Source organism: Stenella coeruleoalba (genome assembly GCF_951394435.1).
Source record: "Stenella coeruleoalba genome assembly, chromosome: 6".
Taxonomy (NCBI): Eukaryota; Metazoa; Chordata; class Mammalia; order Artiodactyla; family Delphinidae; genus Stenella; species Stenella coeruleoalba.
This window is the reverse complement of record NC_137151.1, coordinates 32,789,984-32,812,907: the sequence shown is the minus strand read 5'-3', so window position 1 is coordinate 32,812,907 and position 22,924 is coordinate 32,789,984. Positions and strand designations below refer to the sequence as shown.

General features: G+C 43.8%; 1 long non-coding RNA gene across 2 annotated transcripts in view; it reads left to right on the top strand.

Annotated features, from left to right (window-relative positions):
* Nucleotides 1-22,924, top strand: part of LOC307188208 — a 251,474-nt gene that overhangs the window by 188,511 nt on the left and 40,039 nt on the right. For both annotated transcript variants that reach the window (XR_013828829.1, XR_013828830.1), the window contains exons 3-4: nucleotides 11,604-11,685; nucleotides 15,931-16,012. This is a non-coding gene — a long non-coding RNA (uncharacterized lncRNA). The remainder of the gene's footprint in view (nucleotides 1-11,603; nucleotides 11,686-15,930; nucleotides 16,013-22,924) is intronic.

Below are 22,924 nucleotides of genomic sequence, written 5' to 3'. Positions count from 1 at the left end.
TGCCCCGCTTTCAAGTCCTCTTGGCAGCCTTACTTCAGTCTATTTTTGGACGATAGCTGTCATTTATAACTCTGCAGGTTTGTGAATTACAGTGCCCCTGAGCTCCTTTCTTCAACTCGCTTTCTTTTGAGCTGGCCGCAACACCGCAGGATGGCTTCAGGCCCTAATCTGGTTCCGGTACGGCACGCTGAGCCTTTGGTTATTTCCTCTTCCTGGTGGGAAATGAGAGTTAAATTTGCCCGTCCAAACACCTCCAGCTAGTCTCTCATTGGTTCTCGCTATTCCTGTTCATCTTTCGCAGAAATTGCAAAACTGGGCCAAACAGGAGGTTAAAGGCGCTGACTCTCCAAGTGGGGAGAGTGTTAGTAAAGCGTCTGGAATGTTGCACCCGAGTACCAGGGGAGGAAAACTGAGACATATTTGAACACGTCTCCCGTTCACATGGTTGATCATACTTGGGTTCCACATGCATGTTTTAGCTGAAGGAAGAATACCTTAAACCTGGAGAGTTAAGACCCGTGTAATGGGTACCATGCAATATGACTTCAAAGGGTCTTCATTTGCTCACCGAACCTCTCCAATCCTATCACTGCTGCGTTTATGCCCCTGTACACATGCTTGATTCTCTTTCGGAGACATAGCAATCCCTAGGTTTTAAGATACTTACTAGTCAGGTACATTCTTAGGCGTTTAATATGCGGTGTTGAGTCCATTTCGTTGAGCAAGGAGTGGCTCTTGTCTATTCCATATTTGGCTTAAGGAACTTTATCTGTGCTCATTTCAATCTCTGGTTTTATGCAGCAACCCAACTCACCTTTCCCCTTAAGCAAGCATAAGTTGGTTTTCTAAATTTGAGAACATGTTCTGTTTTGGAATTCAGTTCCTGTGTAGCCAAGTTTACATTCCGTGTATTAGTGATATCTTATGATGTTTCTTTTTCTGTGTGACTTATTTCAGTTATAATCATCGTACCTGAATCTACTCATTATGCTGCTACGTGCCTGATGACATAGATTTCATTGCTGAGTGATACTGCATTGTACGTAAGTACCACAAGTTCTTTATCCATTTTTCACTTTCTGCGATGTTGAACTTGTACTGTAAACGAGGTTCTTGTAAACAGAGCTGTTCCAAACTTTGGGGTGGCTGTGTCTTTTTGATTTTAATTTCCCTAAGCTATAGGACCATAAGTGGCAGTGCCCTAGGTTCTGTTGCTTTGTTTTTTAGATGTTTCAGGAAACACCATACACTTCTCCCGAGTGGTTGTTGGCAATTTACATCCCGCCCATCAGCATAACAAGGCTCCCAGTTCTCCATGGCCTGTCCTGCCTTTCTGGATTTTACACTTTTTCAGATGGCCCTTTTGACCGGGGGGAAGTGAGACTTCATTGTAGTGCAGATTTCCTTTGCAAGCTTGCTTGGTTGGCCAAAAAGGGCGTATGCGTTTTTTCCTGAATATATTCAGGAAAAAACGCATACGCCCTTTTTGGCCAAGTGCATCATTGTGGACGTTCTGCCTCTTTTCCTATGCTTTCAATGCAATTCCAGTCTACCTCCTGAAATCGGTTTCCTGCAATTCTGCCCCGCTTTCAAGTCCTCTTGGCAGCCTTACTTCAGTCTATTTTTGGACGATAGCTGTCATTTATAACTCTGCAGGTTTGTGAATTACAGTGCCCCTGAGCTCCTTTCTTCAACTCGCTTTCTTTTGAGCTGGCCGCAACACCGCAGGATGGCTTCAGGCCCTAATCTGGTTCCGGTACGGCATGCTGAGCCTTTGGTTATTTCCTCTTCCTGGTGGGAAATGAGAGTTAAATTTGCCCGTCCAGACACCTCCAGCTAGCCTCTCATTGGTTCTCGCTATTCCTGTTCATCTTCCGCAGAAATTGCAAAGTGGGCCAAACAGGAGGTTAAAGGCGCTGACTCTCCAAGTGGGGAGAGTGTTAGTAAAGCGTCTGGAATGTTGCACCCGAGTACCAGGGGAGGAAAACTGAGACATATTTGAACATGTCTCCCGTTCACATGGTTGATCATACTTGGGTTCCACATGCATGTTTTAGCTGAAGGAAGAATACCTTAAACCTGGAGAGTTAAGACCCGTGTAATGGGTACCATGCAATATGACTTCAAAGGGTCTTCATTTGCTCACCGAACCTCTCCAATCCTATCACTGCTGCGTTTATGCCCCTGTACACATGCTTGATTCTCTTTTGGAGACATAGCAATCCATAGGTTTTACGATACTTACTAGTCAGGTACATTCTTAGGCGTTTAATATGCGGTGTTGAGTCCATTTCGTTGAGCAAGGAGTAGCTCTTGTGTATTACATATTTGACTTAAGGAACTTTATCTGTGCTCATTTCAATCTCTGGTTTTATGCAGCACCCCAACTCACCTTTACCCTTAAGCAAGCATAAGTTGGTTTTCTAAATTTGAGACCCTGTTCTGTTCTGTAATTCAGTTCCTGTGTAGCCAAGTTTCCATTCCGTGTATTACTGATATCTTACGATGTTTCTTTTTCTGTGTGACTTATTTCAGTTAGAATCATCATACCTGAATCCACTCATTGTGATGCTAAGGGCCTGATGACATAGATTTCATTGCTGAGTGATATTGCTTTGTAAGTAAATACAACAACTTCTTTATCCATTTTTCACTTTCTGCGATGTTGAACTTGTACTGTAAACGAGGTTCTTGTAAACAGAGGCGTCCCAAACTTTGGGGTGGCTGTGTCTTTTTGATTTTAATTTCCCTAAGCTATAGGACCATAAGTGGCAGTGCCGTAGGCTCTGTTGCTTTGTTTTTTAGATGTTTCTGGAAACACCGTACACTTCTCCCGAGTGGTTGTTGGCAATTTACATCCCGCCCATCAGCATAACAAGGCTCCCAGTTCTCCATGGCCTGTCCTGCCTTTCTGGATTTTACACTTTTTTCAGATGGCCCTTTTGACCGGGGGGAAGTGAGACTTCATTGTAGTGCAGATTTCCTTTGCAAGCTTGCTTGGTTGGCCAAAAAGGGCGTATGCGTTTTTTCCTGAATATATTCAGGAAAAAACGCATACGCCCTTTTTGGCCAAGTGCATCATTGTGGACGTTCTGCCTCTTTTCCTATGCTTTCAATGCAATTCCAGTCTACCTCCTGAAATCGGTTTCCTGCAATTCTGCCCCGCTTTCAAGTCCTCTTGGCAGCCTTACTTCAGTCTATTTTTGGACGATAGCTGTCATTTATAACTCTGCAGGTTTGTGAATTACAGTTCCCCTGAGCTCCTTTCTTCAACTCGCTTTCTTGTGACCTGGGCGCAACACCGCAGGATGGCTTCAGGCCCTAATCTGGTTCCGGCACGGCACGCTGAGCCTTTGGTTATTTCCTCTTCCTGGTGGGAAATGAGAGTTAAATTTGCCCGTTCAGACACCTCCAGCTAGTCTCTCATTGGTTCTCGCTATTCCTGTTCATCTTCCGCAGAAATTGCAAACTGGGCCTAACAGGAGGTTAAAGGCGCTGACTCTCCAAGTGGGGAGAGTGTTAGTAAAGCGTCTGGAATGTTGCACCCGAGTACCAGGGGAGGAAAACTGAGACATATTTGAACACGTCTCCCGTTCACATGGTTGATCATACTTGGGTTCCACATGCATGTTTTAGCTGAAGGAAGAATACCTTAAACCTGGAGAGTTGAGACCCGTGGAATGGGTACCATGCAATATGACTTCAAAGGGTCTTCATTTGCTCACCGAACCTCTCCAATCCTATCACTGCTGCATTTATGCCCCTGTACACATGCTTGATTCTCTTTCGGAGACATAGCAATCCATACGTTTTAAGATACTTACAATTCAGGTACATTCTTAGGCGTTTAATATGCGGTGTTGAGTCCATTTCGTTGAGCAAGGAGTAGCTCTTGTCTATTCCATATTTGGCTTAAGGAACTTTATCTGTGCTCATTTCAATCTCTGGTTTTATGCAGCACCCCAACTCACCTTTACCCTTAAGCAAGCATAAGTTGGTTTTCTAACTTTGAGACCCTGTTCTGTTCTGTAATTCAGTTCCTGTGTAGCCAAGTTTCCATTCCGTGTATTAGTGATATCTTATGATGTTTCTTTTTCTGTGTGACTTATTTCAGTTAGAATCATCATACCTGAATCCACTCATTGTGCTGCTAAGGGCCTGATGACATAGATTTCATTGCTGAGTGATATTGCTTTGTAAGTGAATACCACAACTTCTTTATCCATTTTTCACTTTCTGCGATGTTGAACTTGTACTGTAAACGAGGTTCTTGTAAACAGAGCCGTTCCAAACTTTGGGGTGGCTGTGTCTTTTTGATTTTAATTTCCCTAAGCTATAGGACCATAAGTGGAAGTGCCCTAAGTTCTGTTGCTTTGTTTTTTAGATGTTTCAGGAAACACCATACACTTCTCCCGAGTGGTTGTTGGCAATTTACATCCCGCCCATCAGCATAACAAGGCTCCCAGTTCTCCATGGCCTGTCCTGCCTTTCTGGATTTTACACTTTTTTCAGATGGCCCTTTTGACCGGGGGGAAGTGAGACTTCATTGTAGTGCAGATTTCCTTTGCAAGCTTGCTTGGTTGGCCAAAAAGGGCGTATGCGTTTTTTCCTGAATATATTCAGGAAAAAACGCATACGCCCTTTTTGGCCAAGTGCATCATTGTGGACGTTCTGCCTCTTTTCCTATGCTTTCAATGCAATTCCAGTCTACCTCCTGAAATCGGTTTCCTGCAATTCTGCCCCGCTTTCAAGTCCTCTTGGCAGCCTTACTTCAGTCTATTTTTGGACGATAGCTGTCATTTATAACTCTGCAGGTTTGTGAATTACAGTGCCCCTGAGCTCCTTTCTTCAACTCGCTTTCTTGTGACCTGGCCGCAACACCGCAGGATGGCTTCAGGCCCTAATCTGGTTCCGGTACGGCACGCTGAGCCTTTGGTTATTTCCTCTTCCTGGTGGGAAATGAGAGTTAAATTTGCCTGTCCAGACACCTCCAGCTAGCCTCTCATTGGTTCTCGCTATTCCTGTTCATCTTCCGCAGAAATTGCAAACTGGGCCAAACAGGAGGTTAAAGGCGCTGACTCTCCAAGTGGGGAGAGTGTTAGTAAAGCGTCTGGAATGTTGCACCCGAGTACCAGGGGAGGAAAACTGAGACATATTTGAACACGTCTCCCGTTCACATGGTTGATCATACTTGGGTTCCACATGCATGTTTTAGCTGAAGGAAGAATACCTTAAACCTGGAGAGTTGAGATCCGTGTAATGGGTACCATGCAATATGACTTCAAAGGGTCTTCATTTGCTCACCGAACCTCTCCAATCCTATCACTGCAGCGTTTATGCCCCTGTACACATGCTTGATTCTCTTTCGGAGACATAGCAATCCATAGGTTTTAAGATACTTACTAGTCAGGCACATTCTTAGGCGTTTAATATGCGGTGTTGAGTCCATTTTGTTGAGCAAGGAGTAGCTCTTGTCTATTCCATATTTGACTTAAGGAACTTTATCTGTGCTCATTTCAATCTCTGGTTTTATGCAGCACCGCAACTCACCTTTACCCTTAAGCAAGCATAGTTGGTTTTCTAAATTTGAGACCCTGTTCTGTTCTGTAATTCAGTTCCTGTGTAGCCAAGTTTACATTCCGTGTATTACTGATATCTTATGATGTTTCTTTTTCTGTGTGACTTACTTCAGTTAGAATCATCATACCTGAATCCACTCATTGTGCTGCTAAGGGCCTGATGACACAGATTTCATTGCTGAGTGATATTGCTTTGTAAGTAAATACCACAACTTCTTTATCCATTTTTCACTTTCTGCGATGTTGAACTTGTACTGTAAACGAGGTTCTTGTAAACAGAGGCGTCCCAAACTTTAAGGTGGCTGTGTCTTTTTGATTTTAATTTCCCTAAGCTATAGGACCATAAGTGGCAGTGCCCTAGGCTCTGTTGCTTTGTTTTTTAGATGTTTCAGGAAACACCATACACTTCTCCCGAGTGTCTGTTGGCAATTTACATCCCGCCCATCAGCATAACAAGGCTCCCAGTTCTCCATGGCCTGTCCTGCCTTTCTGGATTTTACACTTTTTTCAGATGGCCCTTTTGACCGGGGGGAAGTGAGACTTCATTGTAGTGCAGATTTCCTTTGCAAGCTTGCTTGGTTGGCCAAAAAGGGCGTATGCGTTTTTTCCTGAATATATTCAGGAAAAAACGCATACGCCCTTTTTGGCCAAGTGCATCATTGTGGACGTTCTGCCTCTTTTCCTATGCTTTCAATGCAATTCCAGTCTACCTCCTTAAATCGGTTTCCTGCAATTCTGCCCCGCTTTCAAGTCCTCTTGGCAGCCTTACTTCAGTCTATTTTTGGACGATAGCTGTCATTTATAACTCTGCAGGTTTGTGAATTACAGTGCCCCTGAGCTCCTTTCTTCAACTCGCTTTCTTGTGACCTGGCCGCAACACCGCAGGATGACTTCAGGCCCTAATCTGGTTCCGGTACGGCACGCTGAGCCTTTGGTTATTTCCTCTTCCTGTTGGGAAATGAGAGTTAAATTTGCCCGTCCAGACACCTCCAGCTAGCCTCTCATTGGTTCTCGCTATTCCTGTTCATCTTCCGCAGAAATTGCAAACTGGGCCAAACAGGAGGTTAAAGGCGCTGACTCTCCAAGTGGGGAGAGTGTTAGTAAAGCGTCTGGAATGTTGCACCCGAGTACCAGGGGAGGAAAACTGAGACATATTTGAACACGTCTCCCGTTCACATGGTTGATCATACTTGGGTTCCACATGCATGTTTTAGCTGAAGGAAGAATACCTTAAACCTGGAGAGTTAAGACCCGTTTAATGGGTACCATGCAATATGACTTCAAAGGGTCTTCATTTGCTCACCGAACCTCTCCAATCCTATCACTGCTGCGTTTATGCCCCTGTACACATGCTTGATTCTCTTTTGGAGATATAGCTATCCATAGGTTTTAAGATACTTACAAGTCAGGTACATTCTTAGGCGTTTAATATGCGGTGTTGAGTCCATTTCGTTGAGCAAGGAGTAGCTCTAGTCTATTCCATATTTGGCTTAAGGAACTTTATCTGTGCTCATTTCAATCTCTGGTTTTATGCAGCACCCCAACTCACCTTTACCCTTAAGCAAGCATAAGTTGGTTTTCTAAATTTGAGACCCTGTTCTGTTCTGTAATTCAGTTCCTGTGTAGCCAAGTTTCCATTCCGTGTATTACTGATATCTTATGATGTTTCTTTTTCTGTGTGACTTATTTCAGTTAGAATCATCATACCTGAATCCACTCATTGTGCTGCTAAGGGCCTGATGACATAGATTTCATTGCTGAGTGATATTGCTTTGTAAGTGAATACCACAACTTCTTTATCCATTTTTCACTTTCTGCGATGTTGAACTTGTACTGTAAACAAGGTTCTTGTAAACAGAGCCGTTCCAAACTTTGGGGTGGCTGTGTCTTTTTGATTTTAATTTCCCTAAGCTATAGGACCATAAGTGGAAGTGCCCTAGGTTCTGTTGCTTTGTTTTTTAGATGTTTCAGGAAACACCATACACTTCTCCCGAGTGGTTGTTGGCAATTTACATCCCGCCCATCAGCATAACAAGGCTCCCAGTTCTCCATGGCCTGTCCTGCCTTTCTGGATTTTACACTTTTTTCAGATGGCCCTTTTGACCGGGGGGAAGTGAGACTTCATTGTAGTGCAGATTTCCTTTGCAAGCTTGCTTGGTTGGCCAAAAAGGGCGTATGCGTTTTTTCCTGAATATATTCAGGAAAAAACGCATACGCCCTTTTTGGCCAAGTGCATCATTGTGGACGTTCTGCCTCTTTTCCTATGCTTTCAATGCAATTCCAGTCTACCTCCTGAAATCGGTTTCCTGCAATTCTGCCCCGCTTTCAAGTCCTCTTGGCAGCCTTACTTCAGTCTATTTTTGGACGATAGCTGTCATTTATAACTCTGCAGGTTTGTGAATTACAGTGCCCCTGAGCTCCTTTCTTCAACTCGTTTTCTTGTGACCTGGCCGCAACACCGCAGGATGGCTTCAGGCCCTAATCTGGTTCCGGCCCGGCATGCTGAGCCTTTGGTTAATTCCTCTTCCTGGTGGGAAATGAGAGTTAAATTTGCCCGACCAGACACCTCCAGCTAGCCTCTCATTGGTTCTCGCTATTCCTGTTCATCTTCCGCAGAAATTGCAAACTGGGCCAAACAGGAGGTTAAAGGGACTGACTCTCCAAGTGGGTAGAGTGTTAGTAAAGCGTCTGGAATGTTGCACCCGAGTACCAGGGGAGGAAAACTGAGACATATTTGAACACGTCTCCCGATCACATGGTTGATCATACTCTAGGTTCCACATGCATGTTTTAGCTGAAGGAAGAATACCTTAAACCTGGGTAGTTGAAACCCGTGGAATGGGTACCATGCAATATGACTTCAAAGGGTCTTTATTTGCTCACCGAACCTCTCCAATCCTATCACTGCTGCATTTATGCCCCTGTACACATGCTTGATTCTCTTTTGGAGACATAGCAATCCATAGGTTTTAAGATACTTACTAGTCAGGTACATTCTTAGGCGTTTAATATGCGGTGTTGAGTCCATTTCATTGAGCAAGGAGTAGCTCTTGTCTATTCCATATTTGGCTTAAGGAACTTTATCTGTGCTCATTTCAATCTCTGGTTTTATGCAGCACCCCAACTCACCTTTACCCTTAAGCAAGAATAAGTTGGTTTTCTAAATTTGAGACCCTGTTCTGTTCTGTAATTCAGTTCCTGTGTAGCCAAGTTTACATTCCGTGTATTACTGATATCTTATGATGTTTCTTTTTCTGTGTGACTTATTTCAGTTAGAATCATCATACCTGAATCCACTCATTGTGATGCTAAGGGCCTGATGACACAGATTTCATTGCTGAGTGATATTGCTTTGTAAGTAAATACCACAACTTCTTTATCCATTTTTCACTTTCTGTGATGTTGAACTTGTACTGTAAACGAGGTTCTTGTAAACAGAGCCGTTCCAAACTTTGGGGTGGCTGTGTCTTTTTGATTTTAATTTCCCTAAGCTATAGGACCATAAGTGGAAGTGCCCTAGGTTCTGTTGCTTTGTTTTTTAGATGTTTCAGGAAACACCATACACTTCTCCCGAGTGGTTGTTGGCAATTTACATCCCGCCCATCAGCATAACAAGGCTCCCAGTTCTCCATGGCCTGTCCTGCCTTTCTGGATTTTACACTTTTTTCAGATGGCCCTTTTGACCGGGGGGAAGTGAGACTTCATTGTAGTGCAGATTTCCTTTGCAAGCTTGCTTGGTTGGCCAAAAAGGGCGTATGCGTTTTTTCCTGAATATATTCAGGAAAAAACGCATACGCCCTTTTTGGCCAAGTGCATCATTGTGGACGTTCTGCCTCTTTTCCTATGCTTTCAATGCAATTCCAGTCTACCTCCTGAAATCGGTTTCCTGCAATTCTGCCCCGCTTTCAAGTCCTCTTGGCAGCCTTACTTCAGTCTATTTTTGGACGATAGCTGTCATTTATAACTCTGCAGGTTTGAGAATTACAGTGCTCCTGAGCTCCTTTCTTCAACTCGCTTTCTTGTGACCTGGCCGCAACACCGCAGGATGGCTTCAGGCCCTAATCTGGTTCCGGCACGGCACGCTGAGCCTTCGGTTATTTCCTCTTCCTGGTGGGAAATGAGAGTTAAATTTGCCCGTCCAGACACCTCCAGCTAGTCTCTCATTGGTTCTCGCTATTCCTGTTCATCTTCCGCAGAAATTGCAAAGTGGGCCAAACAGGAGGTTAAAGGCGCTGACTCTCCAAGTGGGGAGAGTGTTAGTAAAGCGTCTGGAATGTTGCACCCGAGTACCAGGGGAGGAAAACTGAGACATATTTGAACACGTCTCCCGTTCACATGGTTGATCATACTTGGGTTCCACATGCATGTTTTAGCTGAAGGAAGAATACCTTAAACCTGGAGAGTTAAGACCCGTGTAATGGGTACCATGCAATATGACTTCAAAGGGTCTTCATTTGCTCACCGAACCTCTCCAATCCTATCACTGCTGCGTTTATGCCCCTGTACACATGCTTGATTCTCTTTCGGAGACATAGCAATCCATAGGTTTTAAGATACTTACTGGTCAGGCACATTCTTAGGCGTTTAATATGCGGTGTTGAGTCCATTTCGTTGAGCAAGGAGTAGCTCTTGTCTATTCCATATTTGACTTAAGGAACTTTATCTGTGCTCATTTCAATCTCTGGTTTTATGCAGCACCCCAACTCACCTTTACCCTTAAGCAAGCATAGTTGGTTTTCTAAATTTGAGACCCTGTTCTGTTCTGTAATTCAGTTCCTGTGTAGCCAAGTTTACGTTCCGTGTATTAGTGATATCTTATGATGTTTCTTTTTCTGTGTGACTTACTTCAGTTAGAATCATCATACCTGAATCCACTCATTGTGCTGCTAAGGGCCTGATGACACAGCTTTCATTGCTGAGTGATATTGCTTTGTAAGTAAATACCACAACTTCTTTATCCATTTTTCACTTTGTGCGATGTTGAACTTGTACTGTAAACGAGGTTCTTGTAAACAGAGCCGTTCCAAACTTTGGGGTGGCTGTGTCTTTTTGATTTTAATTTCCCTAAGCTATAGGACCATAAGTGGAAGTGCCCTAGGTTCTGTTGCTTTGTTTTTTAGATGTTTCAGGAAACACCATACACTTCTCCCGAGTGTCTGTTGGCAATTTACATCCCGCCCATCAGCATAACAAGGCTCCCAGTTCTCCATGGCCTGTCCTGCCTTTCTGGATTTTACACTTTTTTCAGATGGCCCTTTTGACCGGGGGGAAGTGAGACTTCATTGTAGTGCAGATTTCCTTTGCAAGCTTGCTTGGTTGGCCAAAAAGGGCGTATGCGTTTTTTATTCCTGTTCATCTTCCGCAGAAATTGCAAAGTGGGCCAAACAGGAGGTTAAAGGCACTGACTCTCCAAGTGAGGAGAGTGTTAGTAAAGCGTCTGGAATGTTGCACCCGAGTACCAGGGGAGGAAAACTGAGACATATTTGAACACGTCTCCCGTTCACATGGTTGATCATACTTGGGTTCCACATGCATGTTTTAGCTGAAGGAAGAATACCTTAAACCTGGAGAGTTGAGACCCGTGTAATGGGTACCATGCAATATGACTTCAAAGGGTCTTCATTTGCTCACCGAACCTCTCCAATCCTATCACTGCTGCGTTTATGCCCCTGTACACATGCTTGATTCTCTTTTGGAGACATAGCAATCCATAGGTTTTACGATACTTACTAGTCAGGTACATTCTTAGGCGTTTAATATGCGGTGTTGAGTCCATTTCGTTGAGCAAGGAGTAGCTCTTGTCTATTCCATATTTGACTTAAGGAACTTTATCTGTGCTCATTCCAATCTCTGGTTTTATGCAGCACCCCAACTCACCTTTACCCTTAAGCAAGCATAAGTTGGTTTTCTAAATTTGAGACCCTGTTCTGTTCTGTAATTCAGTTCCTGTGTAGCCAAGTTTACATTCCGTGTATTACTGATATCTTATGATGTTTCTTTTTCTGTGTGACTTATTTCAGTTAGAATCATCATACCTGAATCCACTCATTGTGATGCTAAGGGCCTGATGACATAGATTTCATTGCTGAGTGATATTGCTTTTTAAGTAAATACTACAACTTCTTTATCCATTTTTCACTTTCTGCGATGTTGAACTTGTACTGTAAACGAGGTTCTTGTAAACAGAGGCGTCCCAAACTTTGGGGTGGCTGTGTCTTTTTGATTTTAATTTCCCTAAGCTATAAGACCATAAGTGGCAGTGCCCTAGGCTCTGTTGCTTTGTTTTTTAGATGTTTCAGGAAACACCATACACTTCTCCTGAGTGGTTGTTGGCAATTTACATCCCGCCCATCAGCATAACAAGGCTCCCAGTTCTCCATGGCCTGTCCTGCCTTTCTGGATTTTACACTTTTTTCAGATGGCCCTTTTGACCGGGGGGAAGTGAGACTTCATTGTAGTGCAGATTTCCTTTGCAAGCTTGCTTGGTTGGCCAAAAAGGGCGTATGCGTTTTTTCCTGAATATATTCAGGAAAAAACGCATACGCCCTTTTTGGCCAAGTGCATCATTGTGGACGTTCTGCCTCTTTTCCTATGCTTTCAATGCAATTCCAGTCTACCTCCTGAAATCGGTTTCCTGCAATTCTGCCCCGCTTTCAAGTCCTCTTGGCAGCCTTACTTCAGTCTATTTTTGGACGATAGCTGTCATTTATAACTCTGCAGGTTTGTGAATTACAGTGCCCCTGAGCTCCTTTCTTCAACTCGCTTTCTTGTGACCTGGCCGCAACACCGCAGGATGGCTTCAGGCCCTAATCTGGTTCCGGCCCGGCATGCTGAGCCTTTGGTTAATTCCTCTTCCTGGTTGGAAATGAGAGTTAAATTTGCCCGTCCAGACACCTCCAGCTAGCCTCTCATTGGTTCTCGCTATTCCTGTTCATCTTCCGCAGAAATTGCAAACCGGGCCAAACAGGAGCTTAAAGGGACTGACTCTCCAAGTGGGGAGAGTGTTAGTAAAGCGTCTGGAATGTTGCACCCGAGTACCAGGGGAGGAAAACTGAGACATATTTGAACACGTCTCCCGATCACATGGTTGATCATACTCTAGGTTCCACATGCATGTTTTAGCTGAAGGAAGAATACCTTAAACCTGGGTAGTTGAAACCCGTGGAATGGGTACCATGCAATATGACTTCAAAGGGTCTTCATTTGCTCACCGAACCTCTCCAATCCTATCACTGCTGCGTTTATGCCCCTGTACACATGCTTGATTCTCTTTCGGAGACATAGCAATCCATAGGTTTTAAGATACTTACTAGTCAGGTACATTCTTAGGCGTTTAATATGCGCTGTTGAGTCCATTTCATTGAGCAAGGAGTAGCTCTTGTCTATTCCATATTTGGCTTAAGGAACTTTATATGTGCTCATTTCAGTCTCTGGTTTTATGCTGCACCCTAACTCACCTTTACCCTTAAGCAAGAATAAGTTGGTTTTCTAAATTTGAGACCCTGTTCTGTTCTGTAATTCAGTTCCTGTGTAGCCAAGTTTACATTCCGTGTATTACTGATATCTTATGATGTTTCTTTTTCTGTGTCACTTATTTCAGTTAGAATCATCATACCTGAATCCACTCATTGTGCTGCTAAGGGCCTGATGACACAGATTTCATTGCTGAGTGATATTGCTTTGTAAGTAAATACCACAACTTCTTTATCCATTTTTCCGTTTCTGCGATGTTGAACTTGTACTGTAAACGAGGTTCTTGTAAACAGAGCCGTTCCAAACTTTGGGGTGGCTGTGTCTTTTTGATTTTAATTTCCCTAAGCTATAGGACCATAAGTGGAAGTGCCCTAGGTTCTGTTGCTTTGTTTTTTGGATGTTTCAGGAAACACCATACACTTCTCCCGAGTGGTTGTTGGCAATTTACATCCCGCCCATCAGCATAACAAGGCTCCCAGTTCTCCATGGCCTGTCCTGCCTTTCTGGATTTTACACTTTTTTCAGATGGCCCTTTTGACCGGTGGGAAGTGAGACTTCATTGTAGTGCAGATTTCCTTTGCAAGCTTGCTTGGTTGGCCAAAAAGGGCGTATGAGTTTTTTCCTGAATATTTCAGGAAAAAACGCATACGCCCTTTTTGGCCAAGTGCATCATTGTGGACGTTCTGCCTCTTTTCCTATGCTTTCAATGCAATTCCAGTCTACCTCCTGAAATCGGTTTCCTGCAATTCTGCCCCGCTTTCAAGTCCTCTTGGCAGCCTGACTTCAGTCTATTTTTGGACGATAGCTGTCATTTATAACTCTGCAGGTTTGTGAATTACAGTGCCCCTGAGCTCCTTTCTTCAACTTGCTTTCTTGTGACCTGGCCGCAACACCGCAGGATGGCTTCAGGCCCTAATCTGGTTCCGGCACGGCACGCTGAGCCTTTGGTTATTTCCTCTTCCTGGTGGGAAATGAGAGTTAAATTTGCCCGTCCAGACACCTCCAGATAGTCTCTCATTGGTTCTCGCTATTCCTGTTCATCTTCCGCAGAAATTGCAAACTGGGCCAAACAGGAGGTTAAAGGCGCTGACTCTCCAAGTGGGGAGAGTGTTAGTAAAGCGTCTGGAATGTTGCACCCGAGTACCAGGGGAGGAAAACTGAGACATATTTGAACACGTCTCCCGTTCACATGGTTGATCATACTTGGGTTCCACATGCATGTTTTAGCTGAAGGAAAAATACCTTAAACCTGGAGAGTTGAGACACGTGGAATGGGTACCATGCAATATGACTTCAAAGGGTCTTCATTTGCTCACCGAACCTCTCCAATCCTATCACTGCTGCGTTTATGCCCCTGTACACATGCTTGATTCTCTTTCGGAGACATAGCAATCCATAGGTTTTAAGATACTTACTAGTCAGGCACATTCTTAGGCGTTTAATATGCGGTGTTGAGTCCATTTCGTTGAGCAAGGAGTAGCTCTTGTCTATTCCATATTTGACTTAAGGAACTTTATCTGTGCTCATTTCAATCTCTGGTTTTATGCAGCACCCCAACTCACCTTTACCCTTAAGCAAGCATAGTTGGTTTTCTAAATTTGAGACCCTGTTCTGTTCTGTAATTCAGTTCCTCTGTTGCCAAGTTTACGTTCCGTGTATTACTGATATCTTATGATGTTTCTTTTTCTGTGTGACTTACTTCAGTTAGAATCATCATACCTGAATCCACTCATTGTGCTGCTAAGGGCCTGATGACACAGATTTCATTGCTGAGTGATATTGCTTTGTATGTAAATACCACAATTTCTTTATCCATTTTTCACTTTGTGCGATGTTGAACTTGTACTGTAAACGAGGTTCTTGTAAACAGAGCTGTTCCAAACTTTGGGGTGGCTGTGTCTTTTTGATTTTAATTTCCCTAAGCTATAGGACCATAAGTGGAAGTGCCCTAGGTTCTGTTGCTTTGTTTTTTAGATGTTTCAGGAAACAACATACACTTCTCCCGAGTGTCTGTTGGCAATTTACATCCCGCCCATCAGCATAACAAGGCTCCCAGTTCTCCATGGCCTGTCCTGCCTTTCTGGATTTTACACTTTTTTCAGATGGCCCTTTTGACCGGGGGGAAGTGAGACTTCATTGTAGTGCAGATTTCCTTTGCGAGCTTGCTTGGTTGGCCAAAAAGGGCGTATGCGTTTTTTATTCCTGTTCATCTTCCGCAGAAATTGCAAAGTGGGCCAAACAGGAGGTTAAAGGCACTGACTCTCCAAGTGAGGAGAGTGTTAGTAAAGCGTCTGGAATGTTGCACCCGAGTACCAGGGGAGGAAAACTGAGACATATTTGAACACGTCTCCCGTTCACATGGTTGATCATACTTGGGTTCCACATGCATGTTTTAGCTGAAGGAAGAATACCTTAAACCTGGAGAGTTGAGACCCGTGTAATGGGTACCATGCAATATGACTTCAAAGGGTCTTCATTTGCTCACCGAACCTCTCCAATCCTATCACTGCTGCGTTTATGCCCCTGTACACATGCTTGATTCTCTTTTGGAGACATAGCAATCCATAGGTTTTACGATACTTACTAGTCAGGTACATTCTTAGGCGTTTAATATGCGGTGTTGAGTCCATTTCGTTGAGCAAGGAGTAGCTCTTGTCTATTCCATATTTGACTTAAGGAACTTTATCTGTGCTCATTTCAATCTCTGGTTTTATGCAGCACCCCAACTCACCTTTACCCTTAAGCAAGCATAAGTTGGTTTTCTAAATTTGAGACCCTGTTCTGTTCTGTAATTCAGTTCCTGTGTAGCCAAGTTTACATTCCGTGTATTACTGATATCTTATGATGTTTCTTTTTCTGTGTGACTTATTTCAGTTAGAATCATCATACCTGAATCCACTCATTGTGATGCTAAGGGCCTGATGACATAGATTTCATTGCTGAGTGATATTGCTTTTTAAGTAAATACTACAACTTCTTTATCCATTTTTCACTTTCTGCGATGTTGAACTTGTACTGTAAACGAGGTTCTTGTAAACAGAGGCGTCCCAAACTTTGGGGTGGCTGTGTCTTTTTGATTTTAATTTCCCTAAGCTATAAGACCATAAGTGGCAGTGCCCTAGGCTCTGTTGCTTTGTTTTTTAGATGTTTCAGGAAACACCATACACTTCTCCCGAGTGGTTGTTGGCAATTTACATCCCGCCCATCAGCATAACAAGGCTCCCAGTTCTCCATGGCCTGTCCTGCCTTTCTGGATTTTACACTTTTTTCAGATGGCCCTTTTGACCGGGGGGAAGTGAGACTTCATTGTAGTGCAGATTTCCTTTGCAAGCTTGCTTGGTTGGCCAAAAAGTGCATATGCGTTTTTTCCTGAATATATTCAGGAAAAAACGCATACGCCCTTTTTGGCCAAGTGCATCATTGTGGACGTTCTGCCTCTTTTCCTATGCTTTCAATGCAATTCCAGTCTACCTCCTGAAATCGGTTTCCTGCAATTCTGCCCCGCTTTCAAGTCCTCTTGGCAGCCTTACTTCAGTCTATTTTTGGACGATAGCTGTCATTTATAACTCTGCAGGTTTGTGAATTACAGTGCCCCTGAGCTCCTTTCTTCAACTCGCTTTCTTGTGACCTGGCCGCAACACCGCAGGATGGCTTCAGGCCCTAATCTGGTTCCGGCCCGGCATGCTGAGCCTTTGGTTAATTCCTCTTCCTGGTAGGAAATGAGAGTTAAATTTGCCCGTCCAGACACCTCCAGCTAGCCTCTCATTGGTTCTCGCTATTCCTGTTCATCTTCCGCAGAAATTGCAAACTGGGCCAAACAGGAGGTTAAAGGGACTGACTCTCCAAGTGGGGAGAGTGTTAGTAAAGCGTCTGGAATGTTGCACCCGAGTACCAGGGGAGGAAAACTGAGCCATATTTGAACACGTCTCCCGATCACATGGTTGATCATACTCTAGGTTCCACATGCATGTTTTAGCTGAAGGAAGAATACCTTAAACCTGGGTAGTTGAAACCCGTGGAATGGGTACCATGCAAGATGACTTCAAAGGGTCTTCATTTGCTCACCGAACCTCTCCAATCCTATCACTGCTGCGTTTATGCCCCTGTACACATGCTTGATTCTCTTTCGGAGACATAGCAATCCATAGGTTTTAAGATACTTACTAGTCAGGTACATTCTTAGGCGTTTAATATGCGGTGTTGAGTCCATTTCGTTGAGCAAGGAGTAGCTCTTGTCTATTCCATATTTGGCTTAAGGAACTTTATATGTGCTCATTTCAGTCTCTGGTTTTATGCTGCACCCTAACTCACCTTTACCCCTAAGCAAGAATAAGTTGGTTTTCTAAATTTGAGACCCTGTTCTGTTCTGTAATTCAGTTCCTGTGTAGCCAAGTTTACATTCCGTGTATTACTGATATCTTATGATGTTTCTTTTTCTGTGTCACTTATTTCAGTTAGAATCATCATACCTGAATCCACTCATTGTGCTGCTAAGGGCCTGATGACACAGATTTCATTGCTGAGTGATATTGCTTTGTAAGTAAATACCACAACTTCTTTATCCATTTTTCAGTTTCTGCGATGTTGAACTTGTACTGTAAACGAGGTTCTTGTAAACAGAGCCGTTCCAAACTTTGGGGTGGCTGTGTCTTTTTGATTTTAATTTCCCTAAGCTATAGGACCATAAGTGGAAGTTCCCTAGGTTCTGTTGCTTTGTTTTTTGGATGTTTCAGGAAACACCATACACTTCTCCCGAGTGGTTGTTGGCAATTTACATCCCGCCCATCAGCATAACAAGGCTCCCAGTTCTCCATGGCCTGTCCTGCCTTTCTGGATTTTACACTTTTTTCAGATGGCCCTTTTGACCGGTGGGAAGTGAGACTTCATTGTAGTGCAGATTTCCTTTGCAAGCTTGCTTGGTTGGCCAAAAAGGGCGTATGCGTTTTTTCCTGAATATTTCAGGAAAAAACGCATACGCCCTTTTTGGCCAAGTGCATCATTGTGGACGTTCTGCCTCTTTTCCTATGCTTTCAATGCAATTCCAGTCTACCTCCTGAAATCGGTTTCCTGCAATTCTGCCCCGCTTTCAAGTCCTCTTGGCAGCCTGACTTCAGTCTATTTTTGGACGATAGCTGTCATTTATAACTCTGCAGGTTTGTGAATTACAGTGCCCCTGAGCTCCTTTCTTCAACTTGCTTTCTTGTGACCTGGCCGCAACACCGCAGGATGGCTTCAGGCCCTAATCTGGTTCCGGCACGGCACGCTGAGCCTTTGGTTATTTCCTCTTCCTGGTGGGAAATGAGAGTTAAATTTGCCCGTCCAGACACCTCCAGATAGTCTCTCATTGGTTCTCGCTATTCCTGTTCATCTTCCGCAGAAATTGCAAACTGGGCCAAACAGGAGGTTAAAGGCGCTGACTCTCCAAGTGGGGAGAGTGTTAGTAAAGCGTCTGGAATGTTGCACCCGAGTACCAGGGGAGGAAAACTGAGACATATTTGAACACGTCTCCCGTTCACATGGTTGATCATACTTGGGTTCCACATGCATGTTTTAGCTGAAGGAAGAATACCTTAAACCTGGAGAGTTGAGACACGTGGAATGGGTACCATGCAATATGACTTCAAAGGGTCTTCATTTGCTCACCGAACCTCTCCAATCCTATCACTGCTGCGTTTATGCCCCTGTACACATGCTTGATTCTCTTTCGGAGACATAGCAATCCATAGGTTTTAAGATACTTACTAGTCAGGTACATTCTTAGGCGTTTAATATGCGGTGTTGAGTCCATTTCGTTGAGCAAGGAGTAGCTCTTGTCTATTCCATATTTGACTTAAGGAAATTTATCTGTGCTCATTTCAATCTCTGGTTTACGCAGCACCCCAACTCACCTTTACCCTTAAGCAAGCATAAGTTGGTTTTCTAAATTTGAGACCCTGTTCTGTTCTGTAATTCAGTTCCTGTGTAGCCAAGTTTACATTCCGTGTATTACTGATATCTTATGATGTTTCTCTTTCTGTGTGACTTATTTCAGTTAGAATCATCATACCTGAATCCACTCATTGTGCTGCTAAGGGCCTGATGACATAGATTTCATTGCTGAGTGATATTGCTTTGTAAGTGAATACCACAACTTCTTTACCCAGTTTTCACTTTCTGCGATGTTGAACTTGTACTGTAAACGAGGTTCTTGTAAACAGAGCCGTTCCAAACTTTGGGGTGGCTGTGTCTTTTTGATTTTAATTTCCCTAAGCTATAGGACCATAAGTGGAAGTGCCCTAGGTTCTGTTGCTTTGTTTTTTAGATGTTTCAGGAAACACCATACACTTCTCCCGAGTGGTTGTTGGCAATTTACATCCCGCCCATCAGCATAACAAGGCTCCCAGGTCTCCATGGCCTGTCCTGCCTTTCTGGATTTTACACTGTTTTCAGATGGCCCTTTTGACCGGGGGAAGTGAGACTTCATTGTAGTGCAGATTTCCTTTGCAAGCTTGCTTGGTTGGCCAAAAAGGGCGTATGCGTTTTTTCCTGAATATATTCAGGAAAAAACGCATACGCCCTTTTTGGCCAAGTGCATCATTGTGGACGTTCTGCCTCTTTTCCTATGCTTTCAATGCAATTCCAGTCTACCTCCTGAAATCGATTTCCTGCAATTCTGCCCCGCTTTCAAGTCCTCTTCGCAGCCTTACTTCAGTCTATTTTTGGACGATAGCTGTTATTTATAACTCTGCAGGTTTGAGAATTATAGTGCCCCTGAGCTCCTTTTCAAGTTGCTTTCTTGTGACCTGGCCGCAAAACCGCAGGATGGCTTCAGGCCCTAATCTGGTTCCGGCACGGCACGCTGAGCCTTTGGTTATTTCCTCTTCCTGGTGGGAAATGAGAGTTAAATTTGCCCGTCCGGACACCTCCAGCTAGTCTCTCATTGGTTCTCGCTATTCCTGTTCATCTTCCGCAGAAATTGCAAACTGGGCCAAACAGGGGGTTAAAGGCGCTGACTCTCCAAGTGGGGAGAGTGTTAGTAAAGCATCTGGAATGTTGCACCCAAGTACCAGGGGAGGAAAACTGAGACATATTTGAACACGTCTCCCGTTCACATGGTTGATCATACTTGGGTTCCACATGCATGTTTTAGCTGAAGGAAGAATACCTTAAACCTGGAGAGTTGAGACCCATGTAATGGGTACCATGCAATATGACTTCAAAGGGTCTTCATTTGCTCACCGAACCTCTCCAATCCTATCACTGCTGCGTTTATGCCCCTGTACACATGCTTGATTCTCTTTCGGAGACATAGCAATCCATAGGTTTTACGATACTTACTAGTCAGGTACATTCTTAGGCGTTTAATATGCGGTGTTGAGTCCATTTCGTTGAGCAAGGAGTAGCTCTTGTCTATTCCATATTTGACTTAAGGAACTTTATCTGTGCTCATTTCAATCTCTGGTTTTATGCAGCACCCCAACTCACCTTTACCCTTAAGCAAGCATAAGTTGGTTTTCTAAATTTGAGACCCTGTTCTGTTCTGTAATTCAGTTCCTGTGTAGCCAAGTTTACATTCCATGTATTACTGATATCTTATGATGTTTCTTTTTCTGTGTGACTTACTTCAGTTAGAATCATCATACCTGAATCCACTCATTGTGCTGCTAAGGGCCTGATGACACAGATTTTATTGCTGAGTGATATTGCTTTGTAAGTAAATACCACAACTTCTTTATCCATTTTTCACTTTCTGCGATGTTGAACTTGTACTGTAAACGAGGTTCTTGTAAACAGAGCCGTTCCAAACTTTGGGGTGGCTGTGTCTTTTTGATTTTAATTTCCCTAAGCTATAGGACCATAAGTGGAAGTGCCCTAGGTTCTGTTGCTTTGTTTTTTAGATGTTTCAGGAAACACCATACACTTCTCCCGAGTGTCTGTTGGCAATTTACATCCCGCCCATCAGCATAACAAGGCTCCCAGTTCTCCATGGCCTGTCCTGCCTTTCTGGATTTTACACTTTTTTCAGATGGCCCTTTTGACCGGGGGGACGTGAGACTTCATTGTAGTGCAGATTTCCTTTGCAAGCTTGCTTGGTTGGCCAAAAAGGGCGTATGCGTTTTTTATTCCTGTTCATCTTCCGCAGAAATTGCAAACTGGGCCAAACAGGAGGTTAAAGGCGCTGACTCTCCAAGTGGGGAGAGTGTTAGTAAAGCGTCTGGAATGTTGCACCCGAGTACCAGGGGAGGAAAACTGAGACATATTTGAACACGTCTCCCGTTCACATGGTTGATCATACTTGGGTTCCACATGCATGTTTTAGCTGAAGGAAGAATACCTTAAACCTGGAGAGTTGAGACCCGTGTAATGGGTACCATGCAATATGACTTCAAAGGGTCTTCATTTGCTCACCGAACCTCTCCAATCCTATCACTGCGGCGTTTATGCCCCTGTACACATGCTTGATTCTCTTTTGGAGACATAGCAATCCATAGGTTTTACGATACTTACTAGTCAGGTACATTCTTAGGCGTTTAATATGCGGTGTTGAGTCCATTTCGTTGAGCAAGGAGTAGCTCTTGTCTATTCCATATTTGACTTAAGGAACTTTATCTGTGCTCATTTCAATCTCTGGTTTTATGCAGCACCCCAACTCACCTTTACCCTTAAGCAAGCATAAGTTGGTTTTCTAAATTTGAGACCCTGTTCTGTTCTGTAATTCAGTTCCTGTGTAGCCAAGTTTACATTCCGTGTATTACTGATATCTTATGATGTTTCTTTTTCTGTATGACTTATTTCAGTTAGAATCATCATACCTGAATCCACTCATTGTGATGCTAAGGGCCTGATGACATAGATTTCATTGCTGAGTGATATTGCTTTGTAAGTAAATACCACAACTTCTTTATCCATTTTTCACTTTCTGCGATGTTGAACTTGTACTGTAAACGAGGTTCTTGTAAACAGAGGCGTCCCAAACTTTGGGGTGGCTGTGTCTTTTTGATTTTAATTTCCCTAAGCTATAAGACCATAAGTGGCAGTGCCCTAGGCTCTGTTGCTTTGTTTTTTAGATGTTTCAGGAAACACCATACACTTCTCCCGAGTGTCTGTTGGCAATTTACATCCCGCCCATCAGCATAACAAGGCTCCCAGTTCTCCATGGCCTGTCCTGCCTTTCTGGATTTTACACTTTTTTCAGATGGCCCTTTTGACCGGGGGGAAGTGAGACTTCATTGTAGTGCAGATTTCCTTTGCAAGCTTGCTTGGTTGGCCAAAAAGGGCGTATGCGTTTTTTCCTGAATATATTCAGGAAAAAACGCATACGCCCTTTTTGGCCAAGTGCATCATTGTGGACGTTCTGCCTCTTTTCCTATGCTTTCAATGCAATTCCAGTCTACCTCCTGAAATCGGTTTCCTGCAATTCTGCCCCGCTTTCAAGTCCTCTTGGCAGCCTTACTTCAGTCTATTTTTGGACGATAGCTGTCATTTATAACTCTGCAGGTTTGTGAATTACAGTGCCCCTGAGCTCCTTTCTTCAACTCGCTTTCTTGTGACCTGGCTGCAACACCGCAGGATGGCTTCAGGCCCTAATCTCGGTCCGGTACGGCACGCTGAGCCTTTGGTTATTTCCTCTTCCTGGTGGGAAATGAGAGTTAAATTTGCCCTTCCAGACACCTCCAGCTAGCCTCTCATTGGTTCTCGCTATTCCTGTTCATCTTCCGCAGAAATTGCAAACTGGGCCAAACAGGAGGTTAAAGGCGCTGACTCTCCAAGTGGGGAGAGTGTTAGTAAAGCGTCTGGAATGTTGCACCCGAGTACCAGGGGAGGAAAACTGAGACATATTTGAACACGTCTCCCGTTCACATGGTTGATCATACTTGGGTTCCACATGCATG